General features: G+C 41.2%; 1 protein-coding gene across 11 annotated transcripts in view; it reads right to left on the bottom strand.

Annotated features, from left to right (window-relative positions):
• PALLD (palladin, cytoskeletal associated protein) overlaps positions 1 to 19,981 on the bottom strand; it is a 395,572-nt gene that overhangs the window by 280,596 nt on the left and 94,995 nt on the right. The gene's annotated exons all lie outside the window — the stretch shown is intronic.

Genomic DNA, 19,981 nt, shown 5'->3' with positions numbered 1-19,981 from the left:
TTTTGGAAAGAAGAGAGGCCTTTGTTATTAGGATTTATTTCATTTCATTGTACTTTTGGCTCCTTTTTCAGCACTAGGTTCTTATGAATTTTTTTGGAAAAATAATTAATAATGAAAAAATATACTCAAGTTAGCGGACAGAATAGGGACCCAACCACATCTGGAAGTGCAGATGAGCAATGAGAGTTCACTATTCCAAAGCAAAGGCACAATGAGGCCATTTAATAAACACTTGTAAAAGCATACACAATACTTATAAAGGGTTTTTCACCAGAGTTCCATTTGTTTATTGATGCTTCATGGTTTTCCAAATTGGAGAAAGCTATTTCAAACATGTATGATACACATATGAGCAATTTCCAGAGAAGAAATCTTTGCCAAAAACCATCTAGCAGCCAGCCAGGGAAGCTGCTTTCTCTCTTGGTCTGAGGGCTGTTTGGGGGGACTTCAGGCCTCTCTCTAGTGCAGCATGGGACTCCTGTTAATTTATTGCTATTATTACTTTTTAAATACGAGTAACCGAGTGCACAGTGTCTTTTTTAATAATAGTAAAGTCCAGGGCTTTTAAGAAAAAATGATTAAGACCAGGGTAGTGCTCAGACGATAGAGAGACAGAGAGAGAGAAAGAGAGAGAGAGAGAGAGAAAGACAATAAGAGGCAGAAATCAAGCCAAGAGGTAAAGAGACTTTTCATTTTCTTCATGAGACTGGAGATTCTCCACTAAAGTAAAGGCGCCATCCACACAGAGTTACATCTGATGGACATTACTTATGACATTACTTAAGCAGAGAAAGAACAGCCGAAACCCAATTCTCCAGCCTCTAAATGAATTCCCAGCTACAAACCAGAAGAGTAACACTATTAGGTCTTCAGGGCAGCTGGAGTGGAGCTCTACGACTCAGGTTTCTTTTCACAGTGTTGGCATGACTTTGGGGATCTATGTATTATTTATGTGGCACCACTACCATCTTTTTAAATAATCTTTGGACATATGCCCATGAATTAGTTTAATCTAATTCTCCCACTTTTATCCATAATGAGTTCTAGCCTTCATAGCCAGCTTGACTTGGGCATGCTCTATATCTCCCGGAAGACTCGGGGGTAATCCCGGGGGCTCATTATTTCTAATTACTTCATATCTGAATGTGTACGGCTGAGCTCACTCCACAAACCAGCCAAAGGAGGTAGGATTCTTTTCTCTACCACTTTCCTCTCAATTATAAATATGTATGTTTCACAACCAGACCCTTGCAGCCAAAACTGAAAACCTGCCTCAATTTCTGGCATTGTTATCTGGAATACAGGATGTAGCACAATTAACTCTAGAGAGTGTTGACACATATCCAAAAGATGAGGAAAAGATGATGTGGCCAGGTAAAGACAGGGGCAGGATATAGGGCTGGAGGAGTTCTGAAGAGAATTATGGTACATGCTCTTTGATGCAGCATGGCCATCAAAAACATATGACGCTTCCATCAAGACATTTATCTTAGCAATATTTCAGTGGGCTTGGAACTAGGCTGACCAGCTCATCTGAGTTCACTCTGGACTCTCCTGGCTCAAGCACTGAACATCCTACATCTCAGGAAACGTCATAGTCCTACCTAGTCAAAACTGGGACGACTGGTCACCCAACAAGAAACATAGACAGGTGTTTGAGAGGTGCTCGTGCATACAATACTTTTCAAAATGAAATTAGTCGTTTCTGTCATGCCGCCTGTCAGAATATTTTCACTATTCTCCCCTTGTTACTGAAGGAAGCTAGCAAGAAAGGGGCATTCAAGAAGCAGAACTTTCAGCCGTTACACTAGTACGATGGACTTCTTTATGACTGAAGCCCAGTAGTTCTGTTTACTACGAGAGAATGGTGCAGAGAGCTTTTTGAACTCCATGGTTTCAGAGACACCAATCCTAAACTATAAGCATTCATTTTTTTCTATCCCCCCTTTTTAAAAAAAGATTTTATTTACTTATTTGAGAGAGAGAGAGAGAGAGAACGAGCAGTGGGGAGGGGCAGAGGGAGACAGCAAGGGAGAGAAGCAGATTCCCCACTGAGCAGGAAGCCCAATGAAGACTCCATCCCAGGACCTGGAAATTATGACCTGAGATGCTTAACTGATTGAGCCACTCAGGCGCCCACCCAGGCACCCCCTCCACACCTCCCCTTTTAAGGAGGATTCTGTGCTATGCTGTTTGGCTCAAGAGCTCTAGGAGAAGATTTCTAGAAAATTCAGCTTTATGAAGCACTGTGCAAACCCCTCCACTCCATCTCCAAAGAGCTTCTGGTAAAATAGGAAAATTTTTTTCATTAAGATATTTTTGGTGACACACCTCTTTTTCTCTTAGATGGGTCATGATTTTGAGACAGACTTTGAAGCAGGTGCAAGGCAGTCTGGTTTAATTCAGCTCATATTTGGGAACAAATGCCTTGTATCTGGGACCCAAAGCATAATACACAGCTGCACCTTGCATAAAATCATTACACCAGAATGCAGCCAAAGAATACTTTCACCATTGTTCAGCTGTTGAAAATATGGAGGAAGGGAGTGGAGGGTCAACTTGACACAAGCTGTGATGGTTCTTGGAATATCATCCTGAAATATGAGAAAATGATGGAGATTTCTCTGGAATCAGAGTTGCCACTATGGGGGAAATTGTGTGCTGAGGCTGGAGAGATCACGGGAAATGCCATGTGCAGTGGGTGGCATATGAACTCCCTTGATTAGGAGAGGTTGAAGAGATGATTTTAGAAATTGTAGGCTGAGCTTGGTTTTTAAAAAAAACCCAGACTTCAAAGCCACTGCTAGGGGCTGAATGTTTGTGTCCTTCCAAAATTCGTATACAGAAACCTTAATCCCCAATATGAGATGGGACCTTTGAGAGATAATTAGGTCACGTGGGTGAAACGTTCATGAAGGGATTCGTGCTCTTATAAGAAGAGACAGGAGAGGGCTTGTTTCCCCTCTCTCTCTTTATGCTCTCTATGAGAGAAGGGGACATAGCAAGAAGGCAGCCGTCTGAAAACCAGGAAGGGTGCCCTTACCAGGAACTGACCACACTGGCATCTCAATTGTGGACTTCCAGCCTCTAGACCTGTGAGAAAGAAATGTCTGCTGTTTAAGCCACCCAGTCTGTGGTAAGTTGTTATAGCAGCCTGAACTAAAACAGACCCCTTATTTCTTAACAAAATCAAGCCATTTCAGGAAGTGGAGAAGTTTGTGGTAGACATGTTTGGACTGGTGTATCTGATTTCATTAAATGAGACAGCATCTTCTGAATTCTTTTGGTAGGACAAAGAATCAAGCAGCCTTTGAAACCACTGGTGAAGGCTGTTTGCTACCAGGAACTAGAAAAATCTGCAAAGAGTATCAGACTGAGTTCCAGGTGATCATGCATTAAGATCGTGTTGGAAAGGCAAAACCTCAAAATAGATAAATGCCAGAAATTAAATGTAGTCTATAGAATTGGTCATTAGGATTTGGGCATAGAAAGAGACTTCATAGGCCTCAATTTTGGTTATAGGCAATTTAATAGTCCTGTAAAATATATATCAAGTTGAAGGGCTGATGAGATTCCTTTGTTGAAGATTTTTTTGTTTATTGGCTTTGTTGTCATTTTGTCATTGATTAACAGGAAAGAGAGAGAAAGGTCCTACTTTCACATTTGGAATTCAGGGCCTCTGGCGGGTGGTCCCCTGTCAAGATATGATGGAACACAGTTTATAGGATCAGAGACACCCAGTTCAGGTCACTGGGGAGTGATTTAAATAGCAGAGAACTTCTGGACAGTTTGGACTTCACCACCAATTGGTAAAATGACCTGAATTTTCACTATTGGTGGAGTTCATGAAAGGGAAGAAAGCGAAAGGAGTGACCGTGACAGCCCTTAGGAAACAAGGTCAAATGGTAGAGTCTGGCTAAGGCTTTTGGAGTAAACTTGAGAACTAGAATGGAACTCAGTTTTCTGTTATCAGATCTAGACCAGCTAGAGCCTGGTCACTGATGACAAAGGAGCCATCCAGAGTCACCTGCACCTGGTCGCACACAGCTCCCAGGATTGGTCCCAAACTGGTCAGGGCCTGAACTCTAGGCATTAGCAGGTGGGAGACAGATGGGACAATAAAACTGTGACTGCACAAGATTTGGGGAGATGGGCTCACACACATAGCCACCTTAGTTGTGGTCAGGGGGTTTCATGTTGTACCCATGAATAAAAGAACTCCATAACACATGATCTTCCTTTCCTTACAGACCTGTCAGAACAGAAACTAATCTAGGCTGCTCGTGGCCACTCTGGAACCTGACTCTGGAGGTGCATAGAAGTGGGAGGGAAGATGATGAACCCAGAGTTAACACAAAATTCGGGAGAAAACCCTGTGGAGCCAGAAGGTAGTTGGATTGCAATGTATGTGTGAAAATGTTGACCCAATATGGTGGAAGGGCTGGACCCCCTAAGGAGGGCTCAGGTTCAGGGAGCAATTTTGTCTTTGTCCCCTTTTAGTCTTGCGCGTAGCTGGGATTGCCTCTGCCAGGCAGTAAAGAATGCTCATTGATGTGAAAACCTGGCTGAGGTGGGAAGCTAGTAACTGAATGTTCAGGCCATCTGGCCAGCTCCAGGCATTACCTCCTCCACCACCTTCCTCACAGAAGCTTCCACTGTGTGGGGAGAGTCCCCAGGGAACAGGGTCACCTGTTTGAGGAAGAGGGAATGCTAAACCCAAAGTGACTGTGCCCAGAGAGTAACATTTAGGAATATCCCAGCCCTCAGGCAGCTCTCTGGGAGGGGCACAGACTGAGACCCTGGCTTCCACCCATCTTCCCAGAGGAACTTTCATCCACCAAGGAAATTAATGCCCTCAGGAGAATGAGTGCTCTCAAGAGAAACATGGAGACTGTCGAAGAAAAGAAAAAGAAAAATCTCAAGTGGAAGAACTATTCCAGATGAAGCATACTTGATGGGCTGGAGAAATTAAAGAGTTTAAAATAAGGACACATCAAATATTGTCAGAGGTGAAGGAAGATATTGAAGGCATGAAGCAGAAATAAGCAGTTACACATCACCAGTTGGAGATATTAAATAGGAAAATATACTAGTTTAAATTAATATTGTAAATGAATCCAATGACAAATTGGAAATAGATTAAAAAATGAATTCGTGTGTAGAAGATTGGGGTGCAGAGCTTGTTCAAAGGAACTGGAAAGGAATAAGGAAATGAATCTGTGAAAGAAACTAGGAGCCCCTGGGTGGCTCTGTCAGCTAAGTGTCGACTCTTGATTTCAGCTCAAGTCATGATCCCAGGGTCCTGGGATCGAGTCCCGCCTCAGGCTCCACCCTGGGCGTGGAACACAGTTTATAGGATCAGAGACACCTGGTTCAGGTCAGTGGGGAGTGATTTATAGCAAAGAACTTCTGGACAAGCTTGGACTTCACCACCAATTGGTAAAATGACCCGAATTGTCACTGTTGGTGGAGTTCATGAAAGGGAAGAAAGCGAAAGGAGTGACCGTGACAGCCCTTAAGAAACAAGGTCAAATGGTTAACCGTCTGCCCCAGAAGAAAATGAAGAATTACGCAGGAGAGGATAAACCACACTGATACAGAAGCAGTCCCAGAAGAAGAAAAGAGAATAAATGGAGGGGATGGCACATTTAAAGAAACAGTAACAGAATTTCCCAGATTTAAGGAAGCATGTAAAAATCTCAGATTCAGAAGGTTCTGAGCTGCATGAGACAGGTCTTGGGTCCCCCGTCATAGCCTTGCAGTACACTTTTTACTCCAGCTATTGCTCGTAGCTCCCTGCAAGTGTAAGTGGACAGATGTGCCCTAAGCTGCCCTGAGTACCTCTTGCTTTCTGCTCCCAGGTTGCTCTGATGCATGGCTTGAGGGCAGGCAGGAACTCCCCAGCACCTGGAAGCACCAATTACACCCACTGGGCAACCTTTGTCCGATGCGTAAGGAGACTGATGGATAAATGCACCTTTCTTTCACCTGTTAGTTGGACAGCTCTGAAGGAGAATGTTCAGATATCCTCAAGGGGTCCCACTGGGGACAGGCCCTGGTCATGCGACGGGAACACCCATCCTTGTACCAGCTCTTACTCGCCGCAATCCTCCATTCCTATTTCCTGGGATCCTGGACGAGGCAAGTTGCTGTGGAACCAACACCAGTAGCTCCCTCAGGCCATACTTTTTGTTCTTTGAAAAAAAACAAAACCCCTAATGATTTAAGCCACTGTAGACTGGGTTTTCTGTTATTCACAGGTGAACACAATGGTAGCTAATATATATTTGACAGGAGACACAGCAAGGCCTGAAGGGAGGAGGCTGGACCCTGCTGCTGAGTGTTTAAGTTCGGAATGATTCTTGCCTCCCCAGCTTTATGGACACTCTCAAGGGTCTTGGAAAGAATTATTACTCAGCTCAGCAGAAGACAGGAAGGAAGAGGGGGTGGGTGTTGAGGCATGAACTGGAAGAAACCCTGGGTGCCTCAGGGGGACGGCCCCTTTGTGGAAAACCGCAGTGATTTCAGTGAGACAAAATTTGGTAAGGCAAAAAGTATTTCCAGCTTTCCCCCTTCCTCATCTTCTACTCTCCCCTGCCTGTTACACCGATCAGAGCAGTGGGCGGAGAAAAATGAAAGATAGCAAAAAATGCCAGAGTGATAACCATAACTTGGGGCATAGAAAAAAACCAAATGGGGAACCAAAACAAGAACAGTGACAAACAGCTCTGGCTGTGGAGGGACCAAGAGAAAAGACGGAGGTTGGGGGAGGAACAAAAGAACAAAAACTATTAATGAAGATTTCTGAAAGTTTTGATGTGTATCATATGGTGGCGCTCCTCCTCTTAGCTGCTCTGAGAAACTTCGGCAAGTGCTTAATTCTATTTCAAGGATTTTGGTTACGGATTTGTGTTTCGAAGCAATATCATGCTGATACAGGTCATGAAGTCTCAGTCTCATGCAGATGAACAGTATAATCTTTCACCACCACGACCACGAGAGCGTTTGAGAGGAGAAAGTTAAACCACGTTGAGATGCAGATGTGGGCTCACCAGGTGAGTGGTGAGGCTTGCCACAGGCATGCTTCAGATTCGTGCCTGTGAAAAACTGCAGACCACTTTGGTCATAAACCATGTACTTACTTACAGTAATGGACCCCCAGTTGTTTGCTCAAGGGCTTCTTCTAAACCCCAGGGTGATAGTGTTAGACCCCCCTGCTCCTGATTCAGTGTGATCTTGCCACAGTGAATTGGTTGAGGGATGGACACCTGGTGAGATGGACCAACCAGGGTCTTCTCTCAGGACTTGTAGAAACAAGACCCACAAAGAAGGAGCCGGCTCTTTAAGTGGTATAACATGCGAACTTGGGAGCAGCTCCTATCGCAGCATCTTCCTGTGCCTGATTTATATCTTTGGAACTGAATAGTATAAGCAAGGGAAAAACTCAGCTTCTCCCTTAAGATGGTTCCTTTAATCTTCTCCTCCAGGCCTCAGCATTGTAGGTTTTACAAGGTGGGTGTCAGGTCCCTCCAGTGGATGTAGTCAATACTCCTGACCCAGGCACAACCCCAAGCTCCCCCTCCCCCTTTTTTTTTTTTAAGAACAAATAGTTTGTGTGAGAAAACTAACTTTGAGGGGCCACATCTGGAATGATGGAAGCCTCTTCCACTCCAGCTGAGCCAGAGCAAGGAGGCCACAGTTGAGATAGCCATCTTGGGTAACTGGGCTCTGAAAGCAGCAACAGCCACCAATCCTGGAACTCATAAGAGACACCAACTGGCAAGTAACAAAGTAATGGCCCCAAATGACATTCAAGGATGCTCAACTTCCCTGATAATCGAAGAACCACAAATGAAAACGGGTTTTTATTTTTGCCTCTCATACTGGTGAGGATTAAGACAGCCTCTACTTTATAGGCAAAACCATGGAGAAAGAGCAGTACTGACAGGAGTATAAGCCAATACGATGATAATGGAAGGCATTTTGGCCATTACTATAGGAATCAGAACCTATATACCCAATAGTCAAAAAAATTACATTTCTAGAAATGTTCTAAGAAGATAATGGGATGGGGTAACTGGGTGATGGACATTAAAGAGGGCACGTGATGTAATGAGCACTGGTGTTATATAAGACTGATGAATCACAGGCCTGTACCTCTGAAACCAATAACACATTATATGTTAGTTAATTGCATTTAAATTAAAAAAATGTTTTAAAAAATTACATTTCTAGAAATTTGTTCTAAGAAGATAATTAGGCAAACTTTAAAAAATATATAAATATCTATATTGCACTTGCACAGCGGAAAGTCTGAATACCAAAGTACGAACAGTAAATTCCTCTGGTGGCAAGAATTTATGTTTCATATATTTTATGTTATCTAACATTGTTTATAAGACAAAAAAGATTCTTTTATTGGTGGGGGTAATGATGGTGCTGAGAATATAGTCGGTAGCAGCTACAGAGATGGGGGCGTGGCAAAAAATACCCATTGCAGTCCCCTGGATGCCCGAAGCCTAGTCTCCAGAAAGTTTTGTGGGGTCCATCCCTGATCCAGGCTCCACTGTCTAGTCTGTGGATCATTTTCTTGGATTCTAGTGACTAACATTCATCACTGCCCTCAGGTTACCTTGCTTCAACACTGGCCTGGTGCTGGTTCCCAAGCAACTGACCGTATACCAACCATTGGCTGGCCGCAGATTCTTCATGCTCAGTTCTTTCAGTTTTTTGGGGTCATTCATTAGAGACTAGACAGCCTACTTCGTCACTAGTCATGGACGTAACAGCAGTGCTTGGAGACTTTTGACTTTTATTTAGAATCCCCTGGAGAACTTTTGACAGTTACAGATTCCATCCCCAGAGAGTCTATCTCACTGGTCCAGGAGGGGGGCTAGGCATGGGTAATTAAAAAAATCTCCCCAGTGAACATGATGAGCAGGTGGGCTAGAGAACCTCCACCTCAGCGGCTAAAAACACAGGACCCAAGTCCGAGCACAGATGAGGTGACTCCATCATTTGGAGTGACCCCCAGCAATATCCCATTGAGGTGAGTCATCACCTGCTTGATCATGCCCCCGAACCGAGGAGCAGTTGCCAACAATATACTTTCAGAAGTGACCAAATGAAGGATTTTAATAATAATAATAATAATAATAATAATAATAATAATAAAATAACAAAAACCCCTCCTCACTTTGTGGTGTTTTTCTCTCTTCTGATGACCAAAATGGTTGATGGCACTCAAATCATCATTTGACCAATGTATGCTATATCTTGACTTGCAGGAACAACACAGCATTGCAGAAAACTGTATCAGTTGAGAACTTTTGTTTTTTACCCTCTGTTTGCCTCACTGAATAGGACTGAGTCTGCCAGGCATTCTCTCAGAGACTCATTAGGCCTGTGTCTGAATTTCGGATGAGTCACCACCAATGGCATTGTTAGGTAGCAAGCATTTCCCCAGCAAAGTCCTTTCCAGTCTCTCACAACAGGAATTCTCGGAGACATGCACTTTATTCAACCCTGTTGCTGTTAATATGCATATTACAACATAATAAACTTACACTTCATAGAACTATTCTCTTGGTTTCCTCTAATTTCTCTGTGCTTAATCAAGCATTATTGGTCTGCTAATATAACTCTTCTTCATTTGTTATGTCTAGAGATGCTCAAATTCAGACACTATTTTATCATTTTTTCCGGTCACTGGGCTTATTCTTAAACTGGCCGTGTTAAGTTTTTTATTTACAAGCTTGCAGGAGATTTCTTTGGGTGTTGGTTGCTTCTCACGGTATGTTGAGACACCTGCTTTGATTGGCTTCTTATCTTGTTTGAACTAAATGAGAACTCAGGGACCGCATGTATGGTTTGCACTCAGTCCCTGTGACGGTGCTCGACTGAGAGAGAAATGTGGCTTGAGATCAAGTGCCTTTTTGTTCTTCTCGGTTTATGTGACACTCCTGAAGTTCCTGTCTAAGCCTTAGTTTCTATGGCATTAGTCAGGCTTGCTTACTTTCTTTTCTCTCCTTGTTTCTCATTTTAGCTCTCATAAACTCCTTTCTTAATGGAGGGTTTTCAGTTATTTTCTTGAATTACTATAAGATAAGGAGCCTAATGTAGGGTAGCATGACCAGATTATCTTCCACGATTAATCCCATAAACTCCTTTTGGATATCAAAGATTTCATGCTCAAGCATGTTTGAAAATGCTGCAGACTCTCTCTTCTCGGAGATTTACAAAGCACATTAGCCTACATCCATTCTCTGAAATGTCTGCAATTAAAAAAAAAAAATCCCCCAAACTATTTAGCTTTGTTTAATTCTAACATTTCCCAAACTGCTTTGACCATAGAACCTACCCCCTTTTTTGCATGCTGTGGACATTTTGGGAAATACTGAAGGAGCAGACCAGGTCAACTTTTACCCGCGGCACAACATTAGCAAGTCACTAAACTTTTTAAAACTTACTTGCCTCATATGTCTAGTGTGTATGTGTGTGGCTGTGTGTGCCTGTGTGGGGTGTATGTACACGTGTACACATATATCCACACGGAGATCCACACGAAAACCGCTCTGAAGCCCGGGTGTGCATTTTAAGTCCCATTGTCACAGTCAGCTAGTTTTCAGCTAAGCCTCTGGCTAGGCATGGTCTCCAGGCTTCACTGCACATCTCGGAAAACCTCGCCACCTTGGCCCAGCCCTAGCTGTTCCGACACAGTTAGCCAACCTGACCGAGCTGATTCTGTGTAGTATCAGGAGTCCTGCAGCTACTCATCCCAAGGTGCTGGGCTAAGGGCACGAACCCTCCCACCAAGCGCGTGTACTCCCCTGAGGGTGGGAGCCACTTTGAGCGGCTCCTAGCTAACCACTGAGGGGGTGATTCCCTCTTTGGGGAGCCCCCATGTATGTGCTGCAGCATTATTTGAAATCAGGCCAAACCATACTGTCCCCCCCATTCCCCCCAAACTTCTGTGCCTCATTTGTAAAGAAAGGAATAATACCTGTCCCTACCAGCTTGTGAAAACACTTTCTAACCTGAGGATTACTGTAAAAATAGTAAGAAACAACCTGAGCAAAACAACACACTTAAACAGAGTTAAGATGAAGATTTTCTTGTGTTTTGAAAAATAGCTCTTTTCCGTAGTTATTGATTAGACGTAATAAAATGTTATTGATAAAATTATACATTCATAATTAACTAGACACAGTTTCATTTGATTACTCTTCCGTAAGTCCAGTCAGAAGCAAATTCAGAGCCTTAAAAATGCTTCAGGATATAAAGTTTACTATTAAATATTCTAGAGGAAGAAAAAATGGTTGTTTTTTTTTTTTTTTCCTTGGGAAAATAAATTCTGAGACATTTTGAATTGTAACTTAGGTCAAGAATGTTTAACCGGCCTATTAAAATGTTGATAAACACTATAAGTTTCCAGATGGCACTGGGTTGCACAGGGTCTTTCAGAGATCCTCCACAGTCAGTCCATAAGTTAGAAATAAATGGGGACTTGATAGGAACAGAATTTCTATTTACAGTGGTTAATCCATGCCTGGGATATCACCGCATAGTTTGAATACATTCAGCTGGGTACATTTCCCCCAAAGCTGCCCTCTAGGAACCACAAATTTTGGGCAGTTCCAGGGATGATAATAGTTCCTTATTTTTCGAGGTAGTTTATATTTTTATTTTCCTTACAGCTTCTGAAATGGCTGGAACGGAGTCTGGACACAGAGTATTATAGAGGTGAGGATGCAGGGAGAAAATTGCTGGATTTCAGCCAACACAGGGGTAAATGTATTTGTGCCTTCATACCCCAGTCGTACTTCTATGTGGGTTCCCATCCCACTTTATCCTAATTATTGAAATGTAGCTCAAAGCTCCTATTCTACAGAAAGTCTTCTGGATTCCTTGCTTCTCTGGGTTCCCACAACCCTGAATACATTTCTCTCCAGCAGTTGTCACGCTGGATGATACTTGTTTATTCACCTGCTTATCATCATCACTAGACTCGAAGCTCCTTGAGGTCAGAGGTTGTGTGTTAATGCGCGTTTATGTCTAGTATGTAGCCTTGTGTTTAACGCTTAGTAAACATTCAGTGCAATGAGCGCATGGCTGAGTGAGTGAGTGGTCTGTAGAGTGCTCGCCAGGCAAGTACACTGTCCTCTTTTGACAGATCATTGTCTTTCCCAAAACCTCATTCCCAAGGGTTTTCAATGCTTAGGTGCCATACTCCGTATCTTATGACTCTGTTACTCTTGCCCCACTGGCTAGACCAACCCTCTGACCCAAAGTTGACCTCTACAGTCTCGCCAGTAGCCGCAAGAATGCTCTATTCTGAATTGTGACCTTCTTATCCATTTGCCCCCTCCTGTCTTGTTTTGATTCAGTGGGAGGCACACAGAAAGTACAGAGAGCAGAGAGGCAGAAGTGGAGAGGCTCTGAAAGATGGCCCTTGGAGGGCAGAAGTTAGGACATGGGACACTAAGTAGAGAGCTATTGCTAGTCCCTATAAGCCCCATGTGTTCTTTTCCAGCAAGGAACGAATTCCCACTTCTCCAAACTGGGTTGTGCAACTGCTGAGGCTTTGCTTTCTTTTCTATCCCTTTGCGTCCTTGCATTAAATTTCTATCATTTAAGCTGACTTAAGCCCTTTAGGTTACCAGACAATGCATTTTCATTTTTATTTTTACAGATCAGAGAGCAAGAGTGAGACATGACTTTGTGCGTATTGCCTTTCCCTGGGGTACACCTAAAGATCTAAGGCACATTTCTTATTTTTGTTTGAAAGATTTATTTATTTTAGAGAGAGAAAAAAATGCAAGTGGGAGGAGGGGCAGAGGGAGAGGGAAACAGAGAATCCTTAAGCAGAATTCCCGCCACTGAGTACAGAGCCTGACATGGGTTTCCATTCCAGGACCCCGAGAGCATGACCTGAGCTGAAATCAAGAGTCAGACCCTCAACCAACTGAGCCACTCAGGCACCCCTTTAAGGCACATTTCTCAGTGTGGTCCTGAATCATGTGGTGGTGGTGGTTCTGACAAGTTCTGTGTGGCATTCTTACACACGTGAGGTTTAAGAATTACTACTCTCTAATCACATATGGATTGAGCTAATGCCCCAGAGGTTTCCTGGACCAAAGTGACCAATGACTAGTCTTGCTCCCCTGAGAGCCATTCATGCCCAAACAATTCTGCTCTGAAACAAGCTGTTTAGTCTCTTTTATTCTGTCAAGCTACAGACCTATTATGTATTGGATTTTTTAAAAGTAAATAATTTGTCAGAAAGGTAGAATTTTTGGACCTATGTTGTAACTAGCTAAGATTAAGGGGAAAAAAGGTCTATGGCAAATCCAAACTTGCAGAAGAGAAAACATTGAGACATAAGGAAATAGTGATAAATCACTGATTTCTTAATATCCTTGCGTCATTTAGTAAAGTATGCTAAAGACAGCTCACAGGCAAGCCTGCACGTTGCCCTCTCTCCCCAGGCAAAGCTGACATTATGCTATAGTGGTATAGACATTATATCCTTCTTTAGGAGTTGCCTTTTTCTATTCAAGGAAGACACTCTTGCAAATGTTCTCAAATATACTCATCACTCTTTCCTGAGGTGACTGGAAGTCTTCTGGCCTCTTGTACTCCCTTAGCAACCACCCGAAGGCCAGAATTTCTTTATATCCTCTATTTGATCATGATGCTTCTCCTCCGTATAATAACTATTCTAGTTTCAGAACAGAATACCTTACTTAAGTAGTTCTGATCACCCGATCACATATTTTATTCTACTAAGGCGTTATTTAAGAAATCTTAACAAATTCTGGGCTTACTTTTGTCCTAAAGTTCTGGTTGCAAGATTGAGATTAATAATACAGAGCAATCAGAAACAAAACCCAAAATAAAAGAGAATAGCTAAAAATCGGTTAGGTCATTTCACAGCAGGGATTCTCTACGGGATACCCTTTTAAGTTTAAAAAAAGATGAGTTTAAAGAGAGAAAGTAGTAATTGATGCATGAGAAGTTTGAGCAGCAGTTGTAAATATTTTTTTATTATAAAAACAAAACATTTTGTTTAAAAAAGGGAAGGGATACTATTTAAATGTACAAAGATTTATAATTAGAAGCTCTCTGTCCCCTTAGTTCAATCCCTAGAAATAGCCATTATAAATAGTAGGATATGCGCCTATCAAGGATTCTAGGTATTTCCTCCCCTTTCCTTTCTCTACAAGGTCAAATTACTCTATACTTGGAATGGCTCAGAGAATAGACCCAACCTACAGGACTTGCATTTTCACTGCTAAGAGGGGACCCTGAAAATACAAACCTAAGCTACTCATGCTGCCATCTTCCAGAGGAAGTATCCCTGCCTTTACTTTCCCTGGGCTGAAATGTCCAGAGGTCACTTCCCCAGGCTCCTAGCTCTGTATGAATTTTGATGAATGAACAATGCCAACCTCATAGAAAAGACAAGAATGCCCTGCATGGAAACACATTTTGCTTATTCAGTAGCCTCCCCCAGGATAACAAATGTTCGTTGCTCACCTGACTTGCAAGCTACTTCTCATCTTTAAGGCCCACTTCAAATGCAACCCCAATAAAACTTTTCTGGATCCCCAAAGACTAATTAATCACTCTCTCACTGATGTTTTCCTAGCATTTGGTTGACAGTATCCCTGTAGCACATAAGATGTATTACAATGTAATGCATATTATGCATATTTTTTCTTCATCAGACCATGAACTTTTTGTAGGTATGAGTATGTCTCATTCATCTTTAAATCCATAGAACCCAGCACAGGATCTGGCATATAACAGGTACTTAAGGCATTTCTATGAAATGTGCATGAACTCTGCAAGTTATGATTTCAGTGGAGGATGAAACAATATATACCCAAACCGCCAAAAAATCTTATTGCAGGTACATTTATAACAACAGAAGTGTAGCATGGATTGCTCTGGTGATAAGCAAAAGTAGGCTCCTCTGCCGAGTAGGCAAAAATCATGCTCTGCAGGGCAGATTTCTATTCTTAGGTTTCTCAGGTCCTGTACCCTCATGACTGAGTACAAATCTATACTTAGTCTCAAGCTCCGAGGACATGTCCACAGGAATCTGGAGACACTGTCTTTCTTCACTATAAATGGGTTAACGCATTTACGCCAATATAACCACACTTTCCATTAAGTGAAAACTGCTAACATTTATAGAGAGGCATGATTTTGGCATTAAAACGACGGCACACTTGCTTTAATAAATATGCATTTATTTAATTATACATAATAAATGTCTTGGACAAAAGCTTCAAAGCCTTTAAGCATTTGTAGTAAATGATGTGATCTATAGAGTAAAGAAGGTCTCTGGGGGACCACCATACCATGTGCTTCTGGCGTCATCCCATCTGTTTATTATGTAGTACAGATCTTCTCAATAAATCATTGTGCTTTGGAAGTGTAAGTTTCTCATTTATTCTTCCACACTTGCCAAAGTACAGCAGAGTTAGGAAAGTTATAACAGCCTGATATTTAATTGGTTCTAGACGTGCACATTGACAGGTATTGTTAACGAACCCAAATTATTGATTCAATAAAGAGAGCAAATAACCTCAGGCCCCACCAGAATTCATCCTCACGGAGGTCAAGGACAGATGCAGACTCATTTTGGGTTTTTAACAACATCTAGTCAATTTACCTAATCCACAGACTTTTGCTCATTTATCATTCACTTGGGAAAACCAGTCTCACAATGACGAATTCGAATGCATTTGACCTTTAGCTGTAAAAAGAGATAATTCATTTACTTGGAATAGATAACTCTCCAAGAAGATTCTATTAATTGGGATTCCTTTTGAAAGTCATAAGCCCAGCAAAGTTTCCATAGCAACTCTGACAATTCCACACAGACTTAATTATGTTTATCCTGTTCTTGATCTACTATCAATTTAAATATATTACAGGATAAAAATATACTGAATTTGGTACAGATTCAAACACCGCAGGTATATCACTGAACATACAATCTGTCAGGCACTACTGGCAAATTTCAGAAAGCTTATGTGTCAGTTACTGAATGTCTAGTTGACACCCGCTGACATAAAATCCTCACAATAACACTGTATATTGATCCGTAATATACTCCAACTGGGGACCGCAGAGGTTAGACCATTCATTCAAGATCATGTAACAGAGCTGGAATTAAAATCCAAGTTGGTTTGACTGCAAATACATGCCCTTTCCACTATGCTGGTTTCATTAAGTTGTATACAAGTTTGTCGAAAAGCAAAATAAAAAAATGCGCTTCCTGTGTTACAAACATCTGATTTGTGCATATTGTATAGGACACCATTTCCCCTTACACACCTCTGCTTTTTAAAGGTGACTCCTTAAATACCATCCTGCTTATTCTGTCTAGTAACTCAACAGTCAGGAATGATGGTGTCACCTGGGAGCCCGGGTAAGGAGTTGTCCTTCTCTTTTCCTAACTCTTCACGCGCCTCGCCTTGCCTGTACTCGTATGCCTTTCTTCAGCCTTTCACTTGGAAGCCATAGGTGAATTCCACCTCAGTCTCTTTCACTCCTATTTATATCATCAGTAAGCAAGTCCTTACCTTCCCTCCTTTTCCAAAGCTTCCCTGTTCTTTAAAAATAACCAAACAACCCCCTTTCCTGTAACCTCTACCTTGTATTATTTAGCTTGTTACTTCACAAGTTTTCCTGTTACTGACAAATTTAGGAGAGCCAATAACAATACACCTAAAACCAAGGGCCGTTAATGTCCAACGCTCCGAAACTACCCAGATGGCCCCTTCCTGCAAGGCTCCAATAAACTTATCTAACCCAATGTCTTTCCACAAGCACAGCACTTCTGAAAAATAAGAATAAAAAAAATCACTTTCATGTCTTAAAATTTTTTAATGACTATTATTGCCACAGCACTGTTTTCTCCTATTTTTTTTTTTATTTCAAACTTGGATGTCTACAGAGTACTCAACAAAACAAATTAGATGAGATTTGGGGGTATGCCTGCTTTGTAACATTACTTCTGATGGAAAATATATTCTGATTCCAAACAACTGACAAGTAAACTGTAATACGTTATTTTTAAAAATGGGTACTCCTTGTATTCTCTTTCATAAGAGATGCATATTTCCATTTCGATTATCTGTGGATGACCATGTTGCTTTCCGGATCCTCCTGTCTTCTGGCTTTCCCCTCTCCCAGTCTCTGAGTAGATGATAATTTGACAAAAGAGACCCAGCTGGGAAAGGGTGAGCTTGCACGTGGAAGAGAACATGTGCTTTTGGTGTGCATTTCAAATCTAAACTTTTGATTATCCATGATTTTGTCTGTACTATCTTCCCTTTCCTTTTGCTTGGAGATTGGTAATCTCTTTATTAAACAGAGTACTTTTCTTGGCTGACTAGACACATACTGAGTAGGAAGAGTAAGCTGAGGGATTTCTTTTACTCCCTTTAATTAAAGCAGACCCAGCAGAGGAAAGCTGGAGTGAATGGCCCACTATGTTTGAAAGAATCCAAGAACCTTTAACTATAGTTGAAAACGAAGCTTAGTAAAAGAGATGAGAATTTATAAGAGTGGAGAGGGAAAATCTTATGAAGGTATTAGATTAAATTAACCATAAACATTTTTAAAATGTTTATCATGATTTAAAAAAATCCAGGTGTCTCTAAAATAAAACTTATAGAGAACATTACTTGGGAATCAGTAATTTCACTGTGTGTTATACTTCATTAAATCTCTTCTGGTAATCTTTGCATAGCTGACTGTTTTTTAAAGGAAGGGGTCAATTATATTGCATTTTATTCAACTGTAAATCTCAGAAGCAAAGCCTCAAATCACGTGACTATTTGGCACGATTCTAGACACGTAGGTGTCTTTAAATTTTAAAGCTCAGATCTGTCAGGACAATGACCTAGATTCCTCTTCAAGTTTGGTCCTGTAGGGCTCGTTGCCTCATGCAGTATAATAGCACTATTCTTTGTACCTTGGCTTCTAGACAGATCAGACTAAGTTAGTAAAGACGTGTTGTAGATTAAGATGAACTTAAAAGAAATACCTCAAATTGCTACCTCTACAATAGTGATTTGCTATCTAAGGAATTAACTACAGTAGAAGAATAAGTGTCAAATGGCAAAATCAAGTACGAGATTTTAACCTGATTTTTTGCTGCAACTTGGTGTTCTCCGTGTAGTGCAGCTCCTGAATTTTAGAAATAGATCAATTTATTAAATTGTGTACTCCTTTTCTAATAATTGGTTTTTGAGGCACATCTTAGCATGACCCAACCAGTTGAGGTGTCAAAATAAAAACGCTTCCAGGTACTTTTAGGTTCTGAGTAAAGTTTCTTTTGTTTTTAGGTAGTACTATTTCCTCCCCCTGTGAACTTAGTTCTCTTATATACATTTCTTGTGGTTTGTGGGACTCCTCTCTTCAAGTTCATAATAATCCTAATAATATTACTAAGAGTAATATTTCCATGGCTTATTTCATTCATCCATATTTTGGAAATTAACTTTCAAATAAACAAATGACTTCTTAGGATTATATATTTATTACTTTAAAGCCTTGTCTCTTATCCCTTTCTCATGCTTGAAGGAAAACACTCAACATCTCTTTAAGGCTAAATGAAGAACAGTAATTTCTGTCACTAACATAAAAAGAAGTTTTAATTAATTTTTTTTAAGGAAAGAAGACATAACAACATTTTTGGCCAGGAGTTTTACACCAAAAATCATACCATTTTGTTTTCTCAAAACGCAGTTTAAAAAGTTATACTAACATTATATAGAAATAGAATTAATCATACATAAATGTAGAGTTGATGTTATTGAGTGAATTTCCCAGGTTATACTTAGGGCTGGAGGTGAGATTTTCTAGAAAGGTTATTTTTACTGTTGATGAGAAAGAATCTGTAGTAGTAAAAATTGTGATGATCTTTTATGGAGTGTCTGCTATATCCCATGGTATGTTATACACCTCCATCTCTACTTCTCACACCAATTTTGTAGGGAGATATCATAATCTCCTCATAAGCTGAGAAATCCAAGCTTAGGGAGGACAAGGACCCACTTAGAATTAAGTGGTGGGTATCTGGCTCACTGAGTTTTGAACCCATCACCTGACTATAGAGCCCCATCCTTTTTGTACAGAAGCCCATCTTGATGCTGACTCACAGTATTACTAAAACCTCTCTAATGCCGTGCACTGTGTAGGAGGAGACGTTGCAGTAAGTATGCTGGCAAGAAGCTGGAAGGTGCTTAGACAATGATAGGATGGAAACTATACGCTTTCTAGATCCCCTTCTGAGTGAGGAGAATGTTTTTCATCACCTATTTCATCCCACTCTTTACTCCATGATGTTCTGTCCTTCTGCACTGAAGTATAGGTTTGCTTCGTCATCAATTAGATCAGTTATTACCAAGACCACAATGTGCTATAAACATCTCCTATAAGCTCAACCAGTCCCTGGCACATCCTCTTCCTGGTGGTCTAGGGTAGTCATCAGGAAGCATTCCTTAATCCTATTAAAAAAATAAAATTCAAAACCGTATGTCCTAATACTTAGAAGGCGCTAAATATTTGATCGTTAAATAGATGACATGAATTAGCATTGTATCATTGTTGTATGGAAAGCCCCAGTGCTATCCTTGTGAATTCCTAATGATATTGTAATAAGAGGGATACTAACTGGTCTCAAAATATCTCTGAGGAAGAGAGCTATATGCTGGAAAAAAAATCTGAGACATATACTAGGGGTTAGTTGACATTAAGACCTCTGCAGAGGGTTTAAGACTTCTGGTCAACCTAGGGAAAACCTCGTGGCTAAGTATTCCAGTCCTGGGGAATTTAGCAATTTCTATCACCATGTGACATTTGGTGCAAAGCGACTTCCTTGTAAAAACTGGCGAAGGACTGAGTTTTACACTTAGATTGACGTGCGGCCAAACAGAGATAGCACACATGTATGCAG

This window comes from Ursus arctos, unplaced genomic scaffold (genome assembly GCF_023065955.2).
Source record: "Ursus arctos isolate Adak ecotype North America unplaced genomic scaffold, UrsArc2.0 scaffold_11, whole genome shotgun sequence".
Classification (NCBI taxonomy): Eukaryota; Metazoa; Chordata; class Mammalia; order Carnivora; family Ursidae; genus Ursus; species Ursus arctos.
This window is presented reverse-complemented; position numbering and strand designations above follow the sequence as displayed.